At 39.0% G+C, this 22,332-nt stretch overlaps 2 long non-coding RNA genes across 3 annotated transcripts in view; one reads left to right on the plus strand and one right to left on the minus strand.

Annotated features, from left to right (window-relative positions):
* The window catches only part of LOC137638322 (uncharacterized), an 838,879-nt gene that overhangs the window by 731,911 nt on the left and 84,636 nt on the right, over positions 1-22,332 (minus strand). The window lies entirely within an intron of this gene.
* LOC137638327 (uncharacterized) overlaps positions 21,603-22,332 on the plus strand; it is a 30,488-nt gene continuing 29,758 nt past the window's right edge. The window contains exon 1 of the long non-coding RNA XR_011044058.1: positions 21,603-21,673. This is a non-coding gene — a long non-coding RNA (uncharacterized lncRNA). The remainder of the gene's footprint in view (positions 21,674-22,332) is intronic.

Below are 22,332 nucleotides of genomic sequence, written 5' to 3' on the forward strand. Positions count from 1 at the left end.
TATTACATAAGCACTTGGATTATATAATCCTAAAACCAGTCGTTATTTTAGCCCAGCTTTTTTATATATTACATGTTGCAATATCAAATCGCCGGAAATTACATATAAAAATCAGTCTATATATCAGTTTATTGAGGTCAGTGTTTCTATATGGACATGAGTCATGGTATGACAATGAAAGTATTCTTTCATACTTTAATAGGATATTGTGAGCACAGTTTTAAACATTTTCAAGTAACAGATTGTGTAGATTTGAGAACAAATCTCTCAAAAGAATATTGGAATTGAAATGGCAGGACAGGATTAGAAGTGAAACAATAAGAGAGATTTCTCGAGTGCCATATGTAGATGAGATCATGGTGAGGGGTAGATGGAAATGGTTTGGGCATGCTCTTCCCACTCCCGAGAGAGATTATTTCATTAACATTTAAATGGGCTCCACAAGGCACTAGAGAGAGTTTGAAGACTCAGGACCTACATGGCTGAGGACTATGAAGCGTGAAGTGGGAGATGATGAATGGAGAAGTATTGATTTAAAAGTTTAAGATAGAGACGACTGGCGAAATCTAACCGAGTCCTCTTAGCGTCAGTAGGCGTAGATGATGTTGGGTAAGTGTCTGGTATTAGCTCTTCCTCTAACTTGAGATGAAGATTATTACATTTCTAAAGGGAAACTTACGTTAACCTTGAGCTCTTTAAAAATGCGACACCACAAAAAAAATTCGGATACATTTTCATAACTAGGGTGGGGGAGGGGGCACTCAGTAGACAGCAAACATCTGCCGCGTCAGCTTATTCTCGATCTTTGTGCTCGACATCGACCTTGACCTTTGACCTTACCATGTATTAATTGCTGTGGACTTCCATACCCTGAAATGTGAACAAAGTTTGAAGGTCTGTGACAACCATGTCCAAACTTTATGGCCTGATTACGTGAATTTGACATTTTGCTTGACCGTGCCCTTGACTTTTCAAATTTTTAATAATTTCCAGCTTTTTACATAACAGTTGATGCCTGCAAGTTTCATCACCCTACGATTAAAATTATGACCAGGAAACTTCACAAACATTCACACACAAACCAACAAACAAACATGGGGCAAAATGTAACCTCCATAGAAGTGACCTTTTTAATATATTTTATATATATATATATATATATATATATATATATAATTAATACTATTCATAGAAATTTACTGCCATTTAGTCTTAGGCTATCCTAGGATAGTTGAATCTCATGTTTGTGAATGTTTTTTTTTCTGTCCGTTTCAAATAACTCTAATTCATCTACATGGATTTCTTTCTTGAATGTTGTATAACGGGACTTTTTCCTTTTCCCCTCCACTTAGAACGCCTTCCTTATATATTATTATTCAGTTGTAACTGGTAATACAAGAATGCAGTGTGGTGCACACTACAGCATTAGCCCACAAGAAATATAATTTATGCTATGTTTTTTGTATTTTCCATGTTTTTTCTCAATTTTCTACTTGAAAGGATATGTACAAAGAGAAAAAAGAAAACAATTCCTATTATATATATATATATATATATATATTAGTAGAGAGAGAGAGAGAGAGAGAGAGAGAGAGAGAGAGATGAGAGAGAGAGAGAAGAGAGAGAGAGACGACGAAGAGAGAGAGAGAGAGAGAGAAATAGTGTCAATTTCCGCCCCCAACTGACATTTCTATTCGTTTTCCTAAGAGACCCTCTTAAGCCAGAGGGTTCAAATTCTATCTCCGAACATGATAATTTCCAAAAACTGAGGAATATGATGAAGAAAAACAGTCCAAAGTAGAGTTAGGAGTCGAGTTTAGAGGGATAACCTCTTCGAGGTAGAGAGAGAGAGAGAGAGAAGAGAGACGGAAGAGGAGAGAGAGAGAGAGAGAGAGAGAGAGAGAGAGAGAGAGATGTTCTCAAAGTATACAACAGATATAACTGTGAAAATGCAGATATGTGTAGGAGCAACAGACATATGCTTGTAATTAGATAACGATGGCCGGATAATTTTGATTAAATCTAGAAGTTACGAGAGAGAGAGAGAGAGAGAGAGAGAGAGAGAGATGAGAGAGAGAGAGAGAGGAGAGACGAGGAGAGGAGAGAGTTATAAATTGTACTTCCTAGTTAGGAGCTTTAATTTCAAAAGGCAACAAAGAGAGAGAGAGAGAGACGAGAGACGAGAGGAGATAGAGAGAGAGAGACGAGAGAGAGAGAGAGAGAGAGAGTGTATATAAATTGTACTTCCTAGTTAGGTAGCTTTATTTCACAAGGCAACAGAGAGAGAGAGAGAGAGAGAAGAGAGAGAGAGAGAGAGAGAAGAGAGAAGAGAGAGAGAGAGAGTTATAAGTTGTACTTCCTAGTTATGAGCTTTATTTCAAAAGGCAACAGAGAGAGAGAGACGAGAGATGAGAGAGATGGAGCAGAGAGAGAATGAGAGAGAGAGAGAGAGAGATGAGAGAGAGTTATAAATTATACTTCCTAGTTAGGAGCTTTATTTCAAAAGGCAGCAAAGAGAGAGAGAGAGAGAGAGAGAGAGAGAGAGAGAGAGAGAGAGCTGAACCAAGGCTGGGTTATTAATCGTGCCGGACACTAAAAACTGTCAATGCTATGTTAATCTCCTCCTTCGGTAAGTGTTATTTGCCTTTTTTTCGGTTGCGTGTATAATGGCAGCAAGTAGAAATGAAACCTTGTTGTGTTAAGTTCCCAAGCCTCATAAAAATCGCCTCGTAATGTCGTAAGTTATCACATTCATCAAAGTACACAGTAGTCTTTGCATACTTCGACCACCTATATTATCAGGAATTAACGTCATTACTTGCTTGATATACTGTAACATTTTTTATTCAGTGGATTCCATTCCTCATATATGTTTTCATGTAATGTGTTCAATAACTTTTTCGTAATACTAGGCATGCAGTTAATTCTAATAGTCAACCCTTCTCCATCATGAGGCTCAATACTATACTGTATTCTAGAAGTTTTATTCCAGCTTGTGACCAAGTTGTGGAATGATCTTCCTAAATTAGGTAGTTGAATCGGTGAAATTTTATATGTTCTAACTTGCAGAGAATGTTTTTATGTTGAACAGGCTGACCTATGTCTCTTTTTATAGTTTATATATGAAAGATCTATTTTAATGTTTTGCCGTTCTTAGAATATTTTGTTTCAGTTGTTCATTTCTTCTCTTGTAATATATTTATTTCCTTATTTCCTTTCCCCACTGGGTTATTTTTCCCTGTTGGAGCCCATGGGCTTATAGCATCCTGCTTTTCCAAGTAGGGTTGTAGCTTAGCTAATAATAATGATAATTGCTTTCCCTTGTGATAATCAAATTTTCACGAATTTTAACATTCACTGGGAGATCCTGGATGTTAGTTTAAAGGCCGCTCATGAATCGCAGAGGCAGGGGACACTGACATTGCCCTAGCAAGCAGAACAATGCCTTAAAGACTGACCATGTACAGTATACATATGATCAGCGCCCAATGTCCCTCTCCACCCAAGATAGGACCAAGGAGGGCCAGGCAATGGCTGCTGACGACTCGGCACATAGACCTATAGGCTTCCCCATACCCCCTACCCTTAACTCACAAGGATGGTGAGGTTGCAGCCACCAAATTAACAAACGAGTTTAAGGGGGACTCGAACCCCAATCTGGCGATTACCAGGCAAGGACGTTACCAACAGGTCACCACTACCGGGTTATCCTTTTTAGTTTTTGTTTATGTTAACTTTTTTAACTGCTCGAGTCCGTTCGCAGTAAGACATGATAAAAAAGTTATTTTTGACCATTGCTATTGCTATGATAATTTACATAACCATTTTGGAACCCTTGGGCTTCTAGCATTTTTTTTTTTTTTTTTTTTTAAATGGGGATGTAACTTATATAGAAGTGATAGTGATATTTTGTTTGAATATTCAAGAATTCTTCAGTGTTGTAGTGGAAATTTCAAGTGCGCTAAAACGTAATCAGCCATAAGTTTGGACATCGTTGTCACAGAGACTTCAAACTTTGTTCATATTCGAGTGTATGAAAATCCAAGCCAATTCATACATAAGGTCAAAGGTCAAAGTCACGGTCAAGGAAAATGCCTATTTCACGTAATCAGCCATAAGTTTGGACATCGTTGTCACAGAGACTTCAAACGTGGTTCATATTTGAGTGTATGAAAATCCAAGCCAATTCATAACACGTTAAGGTCAAGGTCAATGTCGAACAATAAGCTGCCGCGACGGAGGTCTTCGCTCTACTGAATACCCCTCTAGTCTCATCTGTTTACCAGACGAAATTGGCTGAAATTTGCATTCATCGCCATGGAGAAATAATACACGATATGAATTTATTTCATTGTGAATTACCATTTGAATATCACCAGCTAAAAATGGTCTGTACTCCATGTCCATTAATAATGCTGAATTGCTTTTTCTCTTCTTGGGTGGCGCGACATTAGAGCAATAACGAAGCTCTCCCAGGTTGTGTTGATTGTCAAAGAGGTGATTAAGCTTTGTCATAATCATTTCAATTATTCATTTTAATTATCCCCCCCCCCCCTCGTGTATAGTGCTGTGTTTGTGTTTTTGTGTATGTAAGTATTTTTTATTTAGTATTGAAAAAATATTTTATTTCATTTTCATTGTGAGTATTCTTGGTGAAATGGCTAGTAACACTGTACTAGCTCCTGTCTAGTACAGTGGTAAAGTGTTTGCTTAGCATTTGCATGGCAGCAGATCGATCCTAGCGCGTGTTTATGTTTTTGTGTATGTAAGTATTTTGTATCTAATATTACAAAAATATTTTAATTGATTCTTCATTGTCTGTATTCTTGGTAAAAATGGCTAGTACACTGTACTAGCTCCTGGCTAGTACAGTGTTAACGTGTTGGCCTAGCATTCGCATGGCAGCAGGTCGATCCAAGCCCATGTTTATGTCATTTTGTATATAAGTATTTTGTATTTAGTATAGAAAAAAATATTTTATTTCATTCTTCATTATCGGTATTCTTGGTGAAATGGCTAGTAACACTGTACTAGCTCTTGTATTATAATACAGTGGTAACGTGTTCGCCTAGCATTCGTATTGCAGCAGATCGATCCCAGTTGTTTACTGAGGAGGCCACTGATGTGGTTGGGCACAACAGTAGGGGATTAGTCTTTCCCGGCTGACGTTCTAGTAATGCTATACTTTGATATTTATTAATTATTCTTTTTGGACATTAAAAATACCAATGATTTAAGGTTGTGTATTGTGACAAGCCGAGTGAGGGTTGTGAACTCAAAGGCAGGATGCAATCAACTGAGTTATATTGTTATAGAACACTCTCCTTTATATACAAAACCTCAAGGCAACAGGACATAACAAGTTAACAAGACAGACAATGTTACAGAGGAAACAGCAGACATGAATTTTCATGTTCGTTTAGTGCGAGGGAAGAGCGAAGATACAAGCATAATATATACAAAAGGAATTATGTACAATTGTGTGACACACGGTTGGTACAGTATGTAGATGTAAATACAGAGTATGCTACTATGCGCTAGTCCTTTTGGGGCCAAACAGAAAAAGATCCCTAGAAAAAATATATATGTACTGTATGTATGTGTTTAATTTTCAACTCTTTCTTACTATTCCTTTCTAGAGAGAAAAATAAACAGCCGAGGAGCCTCGAGTAGTGGATATAATGAGTTTAAACGTGGTTAGGGTCAACTGTAAAAGGGAAAAATGTTATTTGCTGATGACTAGGCTACTCCGCTCCTGAATACAAACTCTCTCTCTCTCTCTCTCTCTCTCTCGTCTCTCTCTCTCTCTCTCTCTCTCTCTCTCTCTCTCTCTCTGAGTTAGACAAGATCATAGGAACTCGTTAAATGCTTAAACTAAATCGCTTTACCAAAGAGCAAATAGTCTCCGCGGTTGGACTAAAAAGTCTTTGAGACATCCAAAATCCTTGTAACTCTGTGTGTGTGTGTGTGTGTGTGTTCAAGAATAAGTCAGACAAGATTACAGGAACTCTCTAAATGCATAAACTAAATTGCTCTACCAAAGGGCAAATAGTCTCCGTGGATGGACTAAAATGTCTTAGAGACATCCAAAATTCTTGTAAATCTCTCTCTCTCTCTCTCTCTCTCTCTCTCTCTCTCTCTCTCTCTCTCTCTCTCTCTCTCTCTCTCTCTCTCTCTCTCTCTCTCTCTCTAATTGTTTTGAATGTCATGAAATTTCAAATCTTTCCTCCAGCTTTCAACCAAATGCGAACATGTTTTGTAAACCATCTGTTGTGAATTATTCATTCCATTTTCATAATGAATCAGAGCTGTTTTGAGTGCAAGGGCCAATGACTTATTATTTTGTTGATGAGAACCTGGAGAGATTTTTTTCTCTCTCTCTTCACGTCAACTTCAGCGATAATGATCAGTGTAAATTAATCTGGGCTGACCCCTTCATATTTTCTCGTTTTCGCCATGATTATTAAATGATTTTATGCATCGGAAATTCTGGTAGTTAAATATTACCAAGTTTTATTTTCTCCCGAAAGACCTCTTATGTGGGAACTTTCTTTTTTATTAATAAAAAGTTTTAGCTAATGGATATTGCTGTACAAATATATATATATTATATATATATATATATATATATATATATATATATATATATAATATATATATATATACATATATATATATATATATATATATATATATATATATATATATATTTTCCCAGGTTATAAGTTCTTTCCTTTCGTTCAGGAACTTGAATCATCAGGAATAATATCATATTTCATATTTGTGAGAATGATGATGCAGATTTTTTTCAGCAGTTGCATGTATAGTGGATTTATGTATATATACACATACATATATATACTGTGTATATACATATATATATATATATATATATATATATATATATATATATATATATATATATATATATAATTTTGTGATTGTAAGTGTTTTCTGTCCTAAAATATTTCTCATTTCAGGGGATTAATCCGAATAAAATAAATACAGTGACAGCTATCTCATTCATAATTTATTTCACGAGTCATTCTTCCGCTTCCATTTTTAACATTTATGCATATCTCCAAAGCTTCAAGACTTTTGCTTCGATTTGCACTTTCCTTAAGGAAATTTGGCTCAACCATCCTTTCATACATTCTCGCCCATAGTTTCTATAGATATTCCAAGTCTCCTCTAAATCTCTTCCACACATCCTGCTACATTGTTAACAAACTGTAATTTTAATCGGAAATTCTTCGTAAAATTTCTGTATTTCAGTAAAATACAGACGACCGTAATCTTACCTTACTTTGTTATTATCTTTTACGGGTTGGTGACCGTAATATCACTCCTTTACGTCAATATATCCGTGTTTAAAACGGTAAATGCCTGGCAACATTTATTCCAGGATTTTTACGTTTTTTTACGGCAAATTTTTAAGTGTACCCTTTTACTGACTCCTCTATCTCCCCACATCATCATTCCTTCTTTATATGGGGTCCAAAACGCCTACATGAATCTACCACTTCCATTCTCTAACCATTCACATTAACATCCATTACCAAAGTCCCTCTCTTTCCATTTAACTTCATAACTTTACTCTCGACCGCATTTAAGTGAGACTTCCCCCTCTTGTTAACACTTTCCGGCTCTTTCACTTATGGCCGAAATAGGGATGTTAGAAAGGAGACTGGAAAACGATTTTACCATTGTAGAATAGATCGAGAGCAAAGTTATTATTATTATTATTATTATTATTATTATTATTATTATTATTATTATTATTATTATTATAACTAGCCAAGCTATAACCCTAGTTGGAAAAGCAAGATGCCATAAGCCCAAGGGTTCCAACAGGGAAAAATAGCCCAGTGAGGAAAGGAAATAAGGAAGTAAATCAACGATATGAAAAATAATTAACGAATAATAAAATCAACAACATGAAAACAGATATGTCATACAAACTATAAAAAGACTTATGTCAGCCCTGTTCAACATAAAAACATCTGCTGCCATGCGATTGCTAGGCAAGCACTTTAACCAGTGCTGTAGCAGACAGAGTTTCTTTGTTAAGTTTTAAAGACTGTGAAAAAATATTCATAAATGCATTCTCTCTGAGACACTCGTACCCAAATGCGGGAGTATTTATGAATGAATTGCTAGATCTTGAAATGGATTTTTTTTTATGAATGAATCCCAGATCTGGATTTTTTTTTTTTCTGATGAATTCGTTCTCCACAACTGTGTCTGATATCATCTGGAGATCAGAGAAACTCCGTTTCCACCGAGGTCCTTGTTCTAATCGCTTGAGAACCCCCCCCCCCCCCCCCCCCCCCCCCCGTTTTTTAAAGATAATCTGATGATCTTGCCGAATCAGCAATTTCCAGAATTTATCAAGATCTTCGTCGCTCGTCGTGACACGCTCTTCCTCTCCATATTATCTGTCTTGATTCTTCGGCGTCTTCTATCACATTGGAAGTTTTGACTTAACATTTGTGGTTTCTCTGTCGGCCAGGCATCATGATCGGTGAAGTTATTTAGTGACGTAATGAATATTTGCATTTTTGAAAGTTAAATAGAAAATTAAAATCATTTACTCATGACTGCATACTATTCGAACATTTGAAATAATTCATTGATTTAAAACTAAGGGGGCCACTCAGTATAGCGCAGACCTCCGTCGCGGGAGCTTATTTCTCGATCTTTACCACGACCTTTGACCTTAACATGCATTAATTGGCATGGATTTTAATACACAAATATGAACAAAGTTTGAAGTCTCTGTGACAACGATGTCCAAACTTATGGCAGATTACGGGAATTGGACATTTTGCTTGACCGTGACTTTGACATTTGACTTTGACTTTCCAAAATTTAATCCTTCCCAGCTTTTTTAATAGCAGTTAATCCCTGCTAGTTTCATTACTCTACGATTAAAATTGGGGTCAGGAAGCTGTTCACAAACACACACACACAAAAAAAAAAAAAACACAAGGGGTAATACATAACCTCCTTCCAACTTCGTTGGCGGAGGTAAAAAGTAAGTTTAAGTAATTCAAAATCCTTTTGGGTACTGTACCACATAGAGTACCAAATGCTGGCTCTTTATAGATGGTAAAAAGTTTTTTTTTTTTTATTGTCTCTTCGAATCCCCGATACACTGCTTTCTGTTTTTTTTTTTTCTTTTTTTTCTTTTTTTTCTTTTTTTTTTCTTTTTTTTCTTTTGATCCTTATTATACTTTCATTCTTAATTCAATTATTAATATATCCCTCACGTGAGCTCCATGAAAGCTCATATTTTTTATGATGGAAAGGATTATTATTATTATTATTATTATTATTATTATTATTATTATTATTATTATTATTATTATTATTACAAGCTCAGCTACAACCCTAGTTGGAAAAGAAAGATGCTATAAGCCCAAGGGCTCCTACGTTGAAAAATAGCCCCGTGAGGAAAGGAAACCAGGAAATAAATAAACGATATGAGAAGTAATGAACAATAAAAATAAAATATTTTAAAAGCACTACTACTACTATTATTATTATTATTATTATTATTATTATTATTACAAGCTAAGCTATAATCTTAGTTTGAAAAGCTAGATCCTATATGCCCAAGGGCTCCTGCAGGGAAAAATAGCCCAGTGAGGAAAGGAAACCAGGAAATAAATAAACGATATGAGAAGTAATGAACAATATAAATGAAATATTTTAAAAGCAGTATTATTATTATTATTATTATTATTATTATTATTATTATTATTATTATTACAATTGAAGCTAAAACCTAATTGGAAAAGCAAGATGCTATAAGCCCAAGGGCTCCTACGGGGAAAAATAGCCCAGTGAGGAAAGGAAACAAGGAAATAAACAAACTACTAAAGAAGTAATACACACTCAAAATAAAGTATTTTAAGAACATTAACATCATTAAATTAGATCTTTCATATTTAAACTATAAAAACTTCAAAAAACAAAAGCGGAAGAGAAATAAGAGTAATAATAGTAATGACAATGGTTAAATAAAGCTGTAAAGATTAGGTAATAGAGTCAGAGAATTACACATGCTTATTATTTGAAATTTATTTTAATTTATTAAAATAATTAGTTCCATATTTTTAAATTTCAAATATTCATGGTCTTTTTAATTTTATTCTTTAGTCGTCTTTCTCCTTTCTCCGTTATATCCTGGATTAGTTATTCTTTTACATTTTGTTTTATTAATTAATCTTCGTCATATTTTCTTCCTTTATATTGTTACTTCCATTATTCACTTGAGAATCTCGAATTTTATTCAGTCATATTTTCCCTTCTTTTATTCATTGATAGTTTTATAGTATTTACTAACAATTTTCCTTCCTTTATTATTATTATTATTATTATTATTATTATTATTATTATTATTATTATTATTATTATTATTATTATTATTATTATTATTACAAGCTAAGCTATAACCCTAGTTGGAAAAGCAAGATGTTATAAGCCCAAGGGCTCCAACAGGGAAAAATAGCCTAGTGAGGAAAGGAAATAAATAAACTAAAAGAGAAGAATAAAGAATCAAAATGAAATATTTCAAGAACAGTAACAACATTAAATTAGATCCTTCACACATACTATACAAAACTTCAAATAAAAGAGGAAGATGAATAGGATAGAATAGTATGTCCGAGTGTACCCTCAAGCAAGAGAATTCTACCCCAAGACAGTGGAAGACCATAGTATAGAGTGCTTTCAATGACGTCACTGGGAATCGCCGGCGGCCATGCTGGAGGGCATACAAAGCGAAAACATGGCGGCTGCTACAGCGAATATGGACAATGAGAGCGACTTTGTCAAACAATTGTCGGGTGATGATAAGCGTTTTTACAAGCAGAAACTCGATCTAATTGATGGCCTAGATCCATACCAGATGCAGAATTCATTCAGTCAAAATATTGAGGATTTTCCCAGTATTTCATACATTGATATGGTGAACTACTTGGTACTGTCGGCCAACCCAGAACATGAGTGGGCATACATTTCCATTGAATAATCTGCTTCCAGAATTTGTTGTTTTTCCCTTTAATGCTTTTAAGTCCAAAATTAGATAAACACTGGGCCGATGAAGAGAGTGTTTATAATTATAATGCTAATATTGATCATTTAGCCTAACCTTGTGTATTATAATTTTTTATTGTCAAAATGTATGTAAAAGTTTTGCATTATTATGTCAAATCTTTATCAGTTCATGCCTAACCATTGTGTTTGTGTTTGGTTACAAATGCTATAATTTCTTATATACATATAAACATATGATGGACAAACTCTATTGTAATGCTCTTGGATGATCGTTTTGCCTCCTTGCAATTAAATGCGCTAGTTTAATTATTTTTTCGATGTTTCATATATAAGCTGAAGACCCCTTCGGATTAAACCAGCTTTCAGATATTATTATTATTTATAATCAATGTTTATTCATCACATAGGCCTGTATGTCTGCACAATTTAATACACAAATTAAAATAAATATAAATATACACTTAATTATATATAGGCATGAGCACCTTGGCGAAAGAGAGACCTAGGTAAGTAGCCTTTGTTAATATAGCCAATATGGGCGCTTTTAATTTTTGTTTTGTAAATCTGAGATGCCCCTTTTGATGTTTAAAAACTACACACTGAACTGACGATGATACTTTTGAAGTCACCCATGCGATCGGATATAGCATGTTTACACAGGAATAATGATACTTTTAGGGCCTAGCCGAGACTGACCTGATATGAAATAATCAGAACAGATACGTGCTTAGGGTAGTGAGGATTCACGTAGATCAGCCCGTGATATTCTGGTCAACCACAAGTCACGTCTGCACTTGGATAATTCTTCTGTATCTTTGTCCTGATTCTGAATAACTGCCGGTATGCGGTAGAAACTCTTGTCATCTCTTCGTCCTCGATTCCCACAGCCAACAATAGCGCAAAAACTGGGCATTGTGTGAATGTGAATGTGATGAAATGGCTAAATATTCAACAGCTCAACCATAGCTATTCACTGAACGCGTCTTTGTGTGCCCTCCAAGATGGCGGACCGGAAGTTTGATGACGTGTATTGAAAGGACTCTATACATGTAGCGGCTCTGCCAGTTCTATAGACACATCGTCTGCCTTGGTCACGAGTCTCCTCCATCTACTGTAACCATTCTTCCTAACTCAAGTTAAGCTTAAGTCCTTCCTTCTCCTTAATCTTGTTTAATTTAATACATTTAGTGAATGCTATAACTGCTGAAGTCTGTTACTAATCTGAATCATACAAACTTTCAACTGGGCTCCACATGGCACTAGAAGAGTTGGAAGGTCCAGACCTACATGGCTGAGGGCTATGGAGCGTGAATTAGATGATGATGAATGGAGAAGTATTGATTTAAATGTTCAAGATAGAGACTACTGGTAAAATCTAACAGAGGCCCTTTGCGTCAATAGGCGTAGAAGATATATATATATATATATATATATATATATATATATATATATATATATATATATATATATATATATATATATATATGTCGGGAATTTCGACCCGATCAATCGAAATTCCCGCCATTTGACTCCACCTACGACTACGTCAAATTGGAGGGAGAGGAGAGGACTTGCGGGCAAATGAATGTGGTTCCGGACGTGAACGTTTAGAGCCAAAAAGGGAAACCGCCTGGTAGGAAGACGCTGAGACTAATAAAATCAATTGCTGGTAATTTAAGATTAGGAAAAATAACGTCATTCTATTGTAACATGATAAAAAAATCCAATCTAGAAATTTAGGTTCATGACAAATTGCGCCAAAAAGGTGACGTCGGAGGTTGCAAGGCTACCTCGTCCTCTTTGATCCAACGTCCCCAACCAAAGTAAGTCCCTTCTAATTGTTATCTCTCCTCTCTACCTTGTGTACCAGGTTGGTTGTAGTAGAAGTTTGTGTGCAAGACGTTTAGTTTTTATATCGCAGTTTAGTATAGAGATCCTTGTGATTGGGGATCTGAATCCTGAGTTAAATAAGAATAGGGATATTTGGTGTGTGATTCGTTGTGTATTGAATTCGAATTGGCACTATTTTCAGTTTGTTAATGAGTCCGGTGTGGACTTTGTGCTTGAAGAGCACATGCTACATTACCTAGGGTCAGTCTTGTTTTTCAGTAAGTCTTGTGAATGCTTAAGAATGTTGTTTGTCTTTATCAGAGTTTATTTTTGTAATAAAATTGTAAATTTTATCGCCGTATTTTAGTTAACTCCTGGAAAGTTTTGGGAATCTTGCCTCTTCAAGGCCTTGCGATCCGCCCAGTACATCGGGCAGATTTAATCAACTGGTGAAAATCACAACATTTGGTCCTTCGAACCGGATCGCAAGCGCTTCCCAGAGCCGGACAGGACTAATTTAAAATATGAGTTTTTGAGAGAGAGAGAGAGAGAGAGAGAGAGAGAGAGAGAGAGAGAGAGAGAGAGAGAGAGAGACGAACAATTAAGGTCCTCTACGTCCCGATGTGCGATCGCCCACGTGGGTCAGTTCTTTGAGTCCCTTCTTAACGTTAAATTATCCTTTTTTCCTTGCCTTGCCCAACCCCCCCAAACGTAAAGTAAAGTAATTAAGATGGCTGTGTCCACGATCGTGCATATCGAGGCGTCGATGGGCCTACTGGAGGATTTACTAAGCGAAACGCAAAGGGCGCTGATAGAGACTTACTCCGAGTCCGTTTACCAGAATTTGGTAACGGAGTTGCAGGCAGAGGTCCGACAGCTCAAAGAGCTATACAAGAGCCAGCGCGTCAAGCTAGAAACTAGTTTCGAAGCCCGAATTAGGCATATGTTAGGTGAAGCGACACGTGCTTCCACTCTATTGTACAATAGAATAGATAAAGTGAAAGGCCCTTCAACGGGGAATGTTGCCCTCCCCAGGTTGAAGCCGCTGCCTCTCCCCACGTTTGAAGGGGAAGTGCAAGAGTACGCATCGTACCGTGAACTATTCACGATCCACGTGGATCGAAGAGCTGATTTAGATGAAGTGTCTAAATTCACATATTTATTGGGGACGTTGGGCAAAGAGCCGCTTAGGATCATCAAATCTCTAAGTGTAACCGCCGCGAACTATAGTGTAGCATTAGACCTATTAGATAAGCAGTATGGCAACGTGCACCAGACACTCGTGATTCTGCACCGTAAGTTAGCAAACATCTTTGTGCCGTCACTAAACCCAGTAGAACTCAAAAGGTTCCGTTTTGAGTTGACCATCATTATTGAACAAATCAAAAGACTTAGTACCAATGACTTAGGCCAGGGCATGGTCATGAGCCTCATTAATCAAAAACTTTCGGAGGGAAAACTATACCGCAAAGTGGTAGAGCACTTAAGGAAATGCGACTATACGTTGGACGAGTTTTTTGAGGCAATAGATTTCATAGTAAGAATGTTAGAAGACGATGCATTGCAGAGAGGCGACAGTCTTGAGAGTGACAAAAGACCAGACAGTAGTGTAAGACCGAAAACCCATCCCATCCACCATAATTCCTGCCCATTTTGTAGCGAACGGCATCCGCCTCACGGATGTCGCCAAGTGACAGACGTAGCTGCTAGACGTCGCATTTTATTAAAAAGGGGTCTTTGTTTTAATTGCACGAAATCAGGCCATCGTAGCGATAAATGTCCCGTATCAAATTCCTGTAGAAACTGTAATGCTAAGCACCACACTGCGATTTGCGACGCGGGTAGACCGCAATCAATCCCTAGTCATAGTAATAGTCAATCAACAACGTCCCGCCCCGTAGTAAATGCGACGCCTGCGCAGAACCAAAATGCCCCCCGTCCGTCTAAGGTTAAAGTAGAATCTAAGCCGTGCACGAGCGCAAAGATCGCGCAGAGGTCTGATGTGGACCTCCCATGCACTATCTTGCCAACAGCCATGGCAGGTATTCAACAAAGGCAAGGTAGTAAGCGAGTCCGCCTCTTTCTCGACTCAGGAAGCCAGAGGAGCTTCATCTCTGCAAAAATTGCCCGTCAATTAGGCCTACCGGTGGTAGGAAGAGTATCCTTGAATATAGCTCCGTTTGGTTCCGAGGAAATAAGCGGACAATACGATGTAGTAAGTTGCAGGGTTGAAATGGGGAAAAGAATCGTGCGTATGAAGTTGGTGGCACACGAACACGTGGACGTCCCGATACATAACGTGGGTTATGTAAAGGTCAGACAGCATCTGTTGACCAAGGGAGTCATGTTAGCCGATCCAGCAAACCAATCAGATACCATGAAGAACGTTCACATTTTAGTTGGGGCTGACTATTTTAGCTATTTCGTCATAGGTGTAGAAAAAGTAGATGGGATAAATCTTTTCTTAACGCATAATGGTATGTCCCCGTACGGGAAGGTGCCACAGTGGCTGTTCCAAGGGGAAAAGGTCGAACAAGTTAGAACATTGAGAGTGTGCAGAATCACGGACGAGCCATATCTGTATGATGTAGATGAGTGGTGGCGATTAGACCGTGTTGGTATCGCCCCATCTGAGCAATACACTGTTCGCGAGGCCGAGGCCGTGCGAAAGGTATCGCAAAGCGTTGTAAGAAAACCTGAGGGATATCAGGTTAGCCTACCATTCGGGTCGGATGCTAGGCCAGAAACAAATTATCGTAACGCTGTGGCGCAGTTGGAGTCGTTGCAGACAAAATTCAGAAAGGATAGGGAATATCTTGAACAATATCAGGGAGTGATAGATAAGTATCTCGAAGCAGGTTTTATATCAGAAGTGAAAAATCCCGTAGTGGAAGGTTATTACATGCCACACTTTGGTGTTAAGAAAGACAGCCGTACCACCCCCCTTAGAATCGTGTTCAATGCCTCTGCCAAGTCACAAGGTTGCAAGTCCTTGAATGAATGTCTTTTACCTGGGCCCAATTTGGTAGAAGTAGCATATAGTTTAATTATAAGGTTTAGGTTGAATCGATATGCCATGTTAGCCGACATAAGTAAAGCATTCCATCGTGTTTTGTTAGATCCTCGTGATGCCAAATACACACGATTTCTGTGGCGCAAGGCAGCTGGTCGAGCGCTTACCTTCGCCTTTAGAGTCGTGGTGTTCGGCATCACAGCTAGTCCATTTTTGCTACAGCAAATATTAAATTGTCATTTTAAAGAGGAAGGGCGCCCAGATTTAGTAAAATCTTTTTATGTCGATAATTATCTGGCCACGTTTGAAGATATAGAACATATGAGGCAAGAGCATGAGTCTGTTCATAACATCTTAAAAAGGGCGGGTATGCCCTTAGAAGGGTGGGCCAGCAATCACTTGGCCTTCGATAGCGAGAAACAGTGGAGTGAGCCTGTGAGTGTGAACGTGTTCGGGCTGCGATGGGCCCGGAACGTGGACAGATTGTGTGTGAAAGAAAGCAAAAGGATCTGTGAGTTGGGGGAGGGATGGGTGCCCACGAAGCGTAGGGTACTTTCCCTATTAGTCTCCATATATGATCCGATAGGTTTGATAAGCCCATTATTTGTAAGGGGAAAGCTTTTCCTTCAACAACTATGGGAGGATAATGTAGGTTGGGATGATGTTTTAGGAAAAGAGAGGGCTAAAGAGGCAAGTGAATTGTTGAATGATTTGAAAGCGGTGAGCGACATCACCTTTCAAAGATCAATAGGAAAAAGAGGCTTACAACTTCATGTGTTCACCGATGCCAGCAGTAAGGCATATGGAGCAGTAGCATATACTAGGGACGAATGCAATCGGGTAAGTCTGGTAACGAGTAAAACCCGGATCACTCCGAAAGGGATGAGCAAGCTGACGATCCCTAAGCTAGAGTTGCTGGCCTTGTTGTTAGGCAGCAGACTAGCAAGAACGCTCAAGGATCTGATCGAGCCACGGGAAATAGTAATGTGGACCGACAGTAAGGTAACGTTGGCATGGGTAGCATCGCCCGATGCCAGGTCTAATAAAAATGTGTTTGTTTCTAACAGAGTGGCGGAAATTAATTTTATTCAGCAGGTTTGTAGTTTCAGTCTGAACCATGTCCCTAGTCAGCAGAACCCTGCCGATATCCTATCCCGAGGCGCAACGGCTCAACAATTGCAAGCTAACCCCCTGTGGAGGAACGGTCCAGAATTCCTCAGGACCACGGGAAGGCCTGTTCCTTGCGAGGAGGAAGATCTACTACATCAAACTCACGTAGTAGCGGCGGTGCAGGAGTTGAGGGAGGAGATGTGTCCTACCCCCCCAGGCGAGATTTGGGACGTCCTGAAAAGGGAAGTAGGGTTCCAATTCTTGTTACGAGTAGCCAGACTAGTTTTAAAGTTTGCTAAGATAGAACGGCATCCGTTCAGTATTGTTGTAAAATTAGAGCAAAAACATTATTTGCCTACTGTTTATGCCTACTTAGAGGGCGGAGTCAGACCCCCTCGTGAAGTTGCTAATTTTGCTAGACAATTGAATTTAGTTTTGGTAGATAATCTCATCTGCACCAGGGGACGAGTGTCCCATGTAGGAGAAACTGATCATTTAATTCTCTTGCCAGCCAAAGGGCATTTGGTTAGGATGTATCTAAATTATTTACATCAGTTACATTTGCATTGTGGGGTGAATACTCTAATAGGTATCTTTCGACAGAAATGTTGGGTGGCGGGTCTACGTTCCATTGCGAAGCGAACCGTGCGGCAATGCCCTGAATGCAAGCTAGCCTTCCAGCCTCTAACGAGACAGCCACCACCACCCCCCCTGCCAAAGGAAAGGATCACCCTCACAAAACCGTTCACGGCGGTCGGAGTGGACCACACAGCAGCAATACACACGGAGACACGGCCCGGGTATATACTTATCGTAACTTGCATGGCCAGCAGAGCCGTGTACCTTGACTTCTGTCCCTCTTTGGAAGCAGAAGAATTCGTGTTGGCACTTAGACGGTTTAGCGCCACCCACGGTGCCCCACAGCTCATCATGTCCGATAGCCATCAAACCTTCAAGGCTGCCAGCCACCTCCTGCAGGGACTTTATGAAGAGGATGAAGTCCAGCAGTTCCTGAGGAAAACTGGCATAAAGTGGCGGTTTCAGACGCCCCGTGCACCTTGGAAAGGTGGGTTCTTCGAGCGTTTGATAGGAGTAACGAAACGGACCCTCCAGATAGCCCTCGGAAAGAAGTACCTGCCGGACGCCCACGTGCTAACCCTCGTGAAAGAAGCAGAAGCAGTGGTGAATAATCGACCGCTTATGTACAGCGGTGACGAGCGCGAGGATGAAGTCCTCACCCCCTCCCATTTGATAAGAGGACACCAAGTCCACCTCATGGCCCCGATCTTACCGGACGACCATCTCAACGCAACCTTCACCTCTCGGAAGCTACGTGATCGTTACGTAAGATTGACAGATTCACTCAAAGCCTTTAGGGAACGCTGGAGAAGGGAATACTTGAGTGCCTTGAGAGCCCGGCACGACAGTCGGCCCGGGGAACCCTCCAAGCTGCACCCCGGAGACATCGTGCTAGTTAAGCAGGACAATAAGAAGAGAGCGACTTGGCCTCTGGGACGTGTCGTGGAGACGTATCCTGACGACAACGGAGTCGTACGCTCGGCGAAAGTGTTGTTTGAGGGTGTCGAATCGCTGCGAGCTGTCAGCCACCTGGTTCCCCTAGAAATAGCCCCCTCTGAGGATGACTATGAAGGAGACGACGGCGATGACGGAGAAGAGGGTGCGTACAGTTCGACAGCCGGAATGCCAGGGATAGCGGAGACGTCTGGGAACGACCAGGGTATGGCAACAGCTACGACATCTCAACAACCAGCCACAGGTACGGACGACAACGACGAGGAAGGTGAGAACTATGCAGTTAGTGAAAGAAATGAAAATGAAACAGAGCAGACGAACGCACAAGGACGTTCTGTACGCCCATTGAGAAGGGCTGCCGCGAAACAGCGAGAACTAATGGACTGTCTGCTGAAAAGTGACGATATATAAAAAGTAGCTGTAAACTGTAAGTGAAAAGGGGGCGTGTCCTATCTGGAAGGTAGGGAGGGTGGAGTTTGTGAGGTGTGCGTGAATCTGCGGAGGTTGGAAGTGCTTAGGGGTGGAGAACGGGGACGGGATGGTCTCTCGTGCGTACAGACCGAGCGTTGCACAGAACCAACCCCTCCCTCTTGTACTCCATTAAGTAACAGCCTGCATGTAGCAGCGCTATAGAAGTCTCGATTATTGTGAGTTGAGACAGACTGAATTTGAATTGTCATGTATGTATTTCTGCCATTTCTTGAATTGTCTTAGGCCCATTGCCTAATTGTCTTTGCACTTGAATTATTATGTTTGCATCTCTGCCATTTCTTGAATTGTCTTAGGCCCAATTGCCTAATTGCCTTAGAGCTTGAATTGTATGCATTGCCATTGCCATTTTCTGTTTGTTTTAGGCCCATTGCCTAATTGCTTGCCATTTGAATTCTGTAAAACGTGTGTACATTATCACATTTCTGCTGTTCCTTATGTGTATTACACGAGTGCTTTAGAATTGCTAGGCCCATTGCCTAATTTGATCTGTTGTATGACTGTATATTATTGATTGTGTTTATTACCCCGGGGTAACATTGCTGTTGTATATTGTGCGTACTCTGTTCGAGTCGTTGCGGAGCGCTACGCAGCGAGCCTAACAGAGTCTCGGAGTAAGCCACTCCCCTCACCCCGAGTCTAGCTCCATCCAATTGACCGACGTTTCATCGCTCCTTATTTTGGGGCGTGGAGGATGTCGGGAATTTCGACCCGATCAATCGAAATTCCCGCCATTTGACTCCACCTACGACTACGTCAAATTGGAGGGAGAGGAGAGGACTCGCGGGCAAATGAATGTGGTTCCGGACGTGAACGTTTAGAGCCAAAAAGGGAAACCGCCTGGTAGGAAGACGCTGAGACTAATAAAATCAATTGCTGGTAATTTAAGATTAGGAAAAATAACGTCATTCTATTGTAACATGATAAAAAAATCCAATCTAGAAATTTAGGTTCATGACAAATTGCGCCAAAAAGGTGACGTCGGAGGTTGCAAGGCTACCTCGTCCTCTTTGATCCAACGTCCCCAACCAAAGTAAGTCCCTTCTAATTGTTATCTCTCCTCTCTACCTTGTGTACCAGGTTGGTTGTAGTAGAAGTTTGTGTGCAAGACGTTTAGTTTTTATATCGCAGTTTAGTATAGAGATCCTTGTGATTGGGGATCTGAATCCTGAGTTAAATAAGAATAGGGATATTTGGTGTGTGATTCGTTGTGTATTGAATTCGAATTGGCACTATTTTCAGTTTGTTAATGAGTCCGGTGTGGACTTTGTGCTTGAAGAGCACATGCTACATTACCTAGGGTCAGTCTTGTTTTTCAGTAAGTCTTGTGAATGCTTAAGAATGTTGTTTGTCTTTATCAGAGTTTATTTTTGTAATAAAATTGTAAATTTTATCGCCGTATTTTAGTTAACTCCTGGAAAGTTTTGGGAATCTTGCCTCTTCAAGGCCTTGCGATCCGCCCAGTACATCGGGCAGATTTAATCAACTGGTGAAAATCACAACATTATATATATATATATATATATATATAATTTCCGGTCACGGTGATCGGCATTGCCAGACATATGACTACTCGGTCTCTCCCCATCCCTCGAGTAAGGGGAAGAGGGAATAGTCATACCCTCGGGGAGGAGGGAGTATTCTTACCCTGATGAGAGGGGTATCCCCGAGAGGTACACTTGGAAACCACAACTGCCGTGTTGTAGTTAGGAAATGAGGAGGGGGTGGGAAGGGTCGAATCTGTGTGCATATCTACCTAAGTAATTAGATGTCCTTTTTGACGGGTCACGTACACTTGTTTTCGTTAGAGTACCTACTCTATTCTTCGATGAGTATTTATTCGAGCTCGGGATTCAAGTCTGACGGTGTAATCTTAGGATGCTATTAACGTTATGAAATGGTAATTTTGTTTTAATATCCTTATATAGATTGTTTTTTTTTATCATGAAATTTTTCAAGAATTAAATAAAACTATCAAAAGGGAGCTTGATGTAATCTTTCATTTTTTTTCATTCTTTTTTTAATAGTTACTTATATGGACACAGAAATTACCTTCAGTGAGACTTCTCGTAAATTACATTGTTGCTTACAATTATATGTTATTTAACAGTGTCACTTTCAGCACTAAAAACTATGACTATTCGAACTACTATTGACATTGTCTTTGATTTTACTATTGACATTGTCTTGAATTTTACTCTTGACATTGTCTTGAATTTTGTCACTTCTCTCTTGCAGTGTTGCCAGATACGGGGATTTATCCTTAGATTTGGTGATTTTGGGTGTCTATGTGAATATTCTGTACAAATTTCTATGGAGAAAAGTCAAAGATGATTAAATTTCTATATTGTTGCAATTAGTTAAATTGCATATGTATGAAGTATAGTGCGTAATTAATATATTTGTAGAAATGGAGATCTTTGGGTTGTTTTGGGGATTTTTTATGAGTTTTGGGGATTTTTTATATTGAGTTTTGGGGATTTTTAGACCAACCCATCTGGCAACACTGCTCACTTGCCGGCAGCCGTCTATGCTTATGGCAGAAGAAATATACAAAATTACCGAAAAGTGTTTTTGTGAAATTGGGAATCTATTTTGTGTTATTTTGAACAAATTTCTGTGATTTAATACTTGGTAAGTTATGGTTTATTGTTTAGGCTGCCTTATTTGATATAAAAGAAAGTATTACATATGAGTTAAGTGTAAGAAATAAGGCGTTGTACATGTTTTAGTACCTAGGGGCTAATGGAACTCTAAATGTAATCTAAGCCCATGAAACAACTTGTATACTGGGTGCTATTTTTGCTAGTCTTGATGAAAGGCTACATTATGCTAACCTCGAGGATAGGGTACTTTATGGTAGCCTTGAGGATTAAGCCAAATTTTAAATGACTTTGTTAGGCCAGAAGATGAAGTTTGCTTTTGAAGACCAACTATGCCTTTGAGGTATGTGTAATGCCATCGTGTGTAGGTTCATATTTGGTGAAGATTACGCTTGGGGGTTAATATCTAGGAGAGGGCCGCATGAAGATATCTGATATTCAATGAATTTTTACTAGAATGTGTAGGAATGTATGTAAATAGTGGTATACGAGTGAGATAATTTAGTAAAATTCAATAACAGTCGAAATATAGACTATTAAATTCACGCTACTCTTGTCTTCCTCCCAGAATTTTTCAAGTCTGTTGTTATTGTTGACTGTCTTGTTTTTAGCTCAAATGAGCCCTGTAGCTACTATAATCCGCAGTCAAACTAGTCCACTATGACGTCTTACAGGTTTGGCCCCAAAAAT

This window comes from Palaemon carinicauda, chromosome 3 (assembly GCF_036898095.1).
Source record: "Palaemon carinicauda isolate YSFRI2023 chromosome 3, ASM3689809v2, whole genome shotgun sequence".
Lineage (NCBI taxonomy): Eukaryota > Metazoa > Arthropoda > Malacostraca > Decapoda > Palaemonidae > Palaemon > Palaemon carinicauda.